Genomic DNA, 3,210 nt, shown 5'->3' with positions numbered 1-3,210 from the left:
GAGGGAGATGTGTGTGTGTGAGAGAGAGGGAGATGTGTGTGAGAGAGAGAGAGAGAGATGTGTGTGAGAGAGAGAGAGAGATGTGTGTGTGTGTGAGAGAGGGAGATGTGTGTGTGTGAGAGAGAGGGAGATGTGTGTGAGAGAGAGAGAGAGAGATGTGTGTGAGAGAGAGAGAGAGAGATGTGTGTGAGAGAGAGGGAGATGTGTGTGTGTGAGAGAGAGGGAGATGTGTGTGAGAGAGAGAGAGAGATGTGTGTGTGTGTGAGAGAGGGAGATGTGTGTGTGTGAGAGAGAGGGAGAGATGTGTGTGAGAGAGAGAGAGATGTGTGTGAGAGAGAGGGAGAGATGTGTGCGAGAGAGAGAGAGATGTGTGTGAGAGAGAGGGAGAGATGTGTGTGAGAGAAAGAGAGATGTGTGTGAGAGAGAGAGAGAGAGAGATGTGTGTGTGAGAGAGAGAGAGATGTGTGTGAGAGAGAGAGATGTGTGTGAGAGAGAGAGAGATGTGTGTGTGAGAGAGAGAGAGATGTGTGTGAGAGAGAGAGATGTGTGTGTGTGTGTGTGAGAGAGGGAGATGTGTGTGAGAGAGAGAGAGAGATGTGTGTGTGTGTGAGAGAGGGAGATGTGTGTGTGTGAGAGAGAGGGAGAGATGTGTGTGAGAGAGAGAGAGATGTGTGTGAGAGAGAGGGAGAGATGTGTGTGTGTGTGTGAGAGAGAGAGATGTGTGTGAGAGAGGGAGATGTGTGTGAGAGAGAGAGAGAGAGATGTGTGTGTGTGTGAGAGAGGGAGATGTGTGTGTGTGAGAGAGAGGGAGAGATGTGTGTGTGAGAGAGAGAGATGTGTGTGAGAGAGAGGGAGAGATGTGTGTGAGAGAGAGAGAGATGTGTGTGAGAGAGAGGGAGAGATGTGTGTGAGAGAAAGAGAGATGTGTGTGAGAGAGAGGGAGAGATGTGTGTGAGAGAAAGAGAGATGTGTGTGAGAGAGAGAGATGTGTGTGTGAGAGAGAGAGAGATGTGTGTGAGAGAGAGAGAGATGTGTGTGTGGGAGAGAGAGAGATGTGTGTGAGAGAGAGAGAGAGATGTGTGTGAGAGAGAGAGAGATGTGTGTGAGAGAGAGAGATGTGTGTGAGAGAGAGGGAGAGATGTGTGTGTGAGAGAGGGAGAGATGTGTGTGAGAGAGAGAGAGAGATGTGTGTGAGAGAGAGAGAGAGATGTGTGTGTGAGAGAGAGGGAGAGATGTGTGTGTGTGAGAGGGAGAGATGTGTGTGAGAGAGAGAGAGAGATGTGTGTGAGAGAGAGAGAGAGATGTGTGTGTGAGAGAGAGGGAGAGATGTGTGTGAGAGAGAGAGATGTGTGTGAGAGAGAGGGAGAGATGTGTGTGAGAGAGAGGGAGAGATGTGTGTGAGAGAGAGAGAGAGATGTGTGTGAGAGAGAGGGAGAGATGTGTGTGAGAGAGAGAGAGAGATGTGTGTGAGAGAGGGAGATGTGTGTGAGAGAGAGGGAGATGGAAATAGGGGGTAGCGGGGCCCTATTCAGTTCCATTTACATCAGAAACAACCAAAACACCTTGGTTTGAACAAGGGACCAATCACAGCACTTTTCCAGAAGTCAGTCAGTACAGCATGTCCTTGTTCTCATTCAGCTTCTCAGAGTTCAACTCTGGATGTCTATTTGCTGTGTGCTTTGGGTTACACACAGACACACACACACAGACACAGACACACACACAGACAGTTCCATGTCCCTATAGAGTCAGCGGTAGCAGGGAGAACAGTCAGTCTACTCCAGTCTGTCGTTAGATTCATATTTATACATCATGACATCACAACTCACTCTGGTTGATCTGTGTGTGCGTGTGTTTGTGTGTGACATTCAGCCATAGAATGGGCCTGATTGACCAGCCAGTTGTGTTCAGTGGGGCTCAGCGTTGTGGAACGTTCAGATAAATATAGATATATAACATCGAACAGATATTCTGAAAGGTCTGCATTTTTATCAGACCCTCCCCTCCACCTCTACATCTTCCTCACTATCAACAACCATCTCTCCCTCTATCACGGTCTGTCTGTCCTCCTTTGTCTCTCTGTCTCTCTCTCTCTGACCATGATGCCTAGCTCTGTCATTCTCACGGAGGGACTGTCTGTGATGTGAAGCTGTGACCTCACACACCACTTCCCTTCTGACTCTATTACAGGAAGTACCCTGGACACTACTCTGAATGTGGACTGTACTGTGTCTGTCTGTCTGTCTGTCTGTCTGTGTGTGTGTGTGTGTGTGTGTGTGTGTGTGTGTGTGTGTGTGTGTGTGTGTGTGTGTGTGTGTGTGTGTGTGTGTGTGTGTGTGTGTGTGTGTGTGTGTGTGTGTGTGTAGAATTTTTGCACTCAATTTGTAGTTTAATGCCAGAAATGTTTTTGTGTGTGATTAATATGTTGTTATTCTTTGTAATGACCAGCTAATTAGCCAAATATATATATATATATAGTAACATATTGCTGAGGGAGGATATCTGCAGTGCAAGTTAAGGTTCATAGTACTGAACTACGACATGTAACATTTCTCCTATGAGTGGTGTGTTTCCCATCTAGTGGTTGGTGATTGAAACTACAGTAAACTGGCCTGTTGGTTTTTGTGATTGATTCAACTTGTTTTGCAACTTGTTGAAAATCTTCTCTCTCTTTGTCTCTTTTCCCCTCTTCTCTCTCTCCTCCCCCTGTCCTCCCCCTCCCCCTCTCACTCTCTCTCTTCCCCCTCCTCCTCTCTCTCTCCTCTACTCCCTCTTCCCTCTACTCTCTCTTTCCTCCCTCTACACTCTCTTTCCTCTCTCTCTCCTCCCTCTACTCTCTCTCATCTCCCCCTCCTCTCTTCTCCCCCTCCTCTCCCCCCCCTCTCTCTCTCCTCCCTCTACTCTCTCTCTTTCCTCTCTCTCTCCTCCCTCTACTCTCTCTCATCTCCCCCTCCCCCTCATGTTTTTATCTTCTCCCCCTCCTCTCTCTTCCCCCTCCCCTCTCTCTCTCCCCTCTATTCCCTCTACTCTCTCTCTCCTCCCTCTGCTCTCTCTCCTCTCTCCTCCCTCTGCTCTCTCTCCTCCCTCCCTCTACTCCCTCTACTCTCTCTCTCCTCCCTCTGCTCTCTCTCCTCTCTCCTCCCTCCCTCTACTCTCTCCTCCCTCCCTCTACTCTCTCTCTCCTCCCTCTGCTCTCTTTCCTCTCCTCCC

The sequence above is a fragment of the Salvelinus namaycush genome, unplaced genomic scaffold, assembly GCF_016432855.1.
Source record: "Salvelinus namaycush isolate Seneca unplaced genomic scaffold, SaNama_1.0 Scaffold313, whole genome shotgun sequence".
In the NCBI taxonomy this organism is placed as follows: Eukaryota; Metazoa; Chordata; class Actinopteri; order Salmoniformes; family Salmonidae; genus Salvelinus; species Salvelinus namaycush.
Note: the sequence above shows the minus strand (reverse complement) of the source record.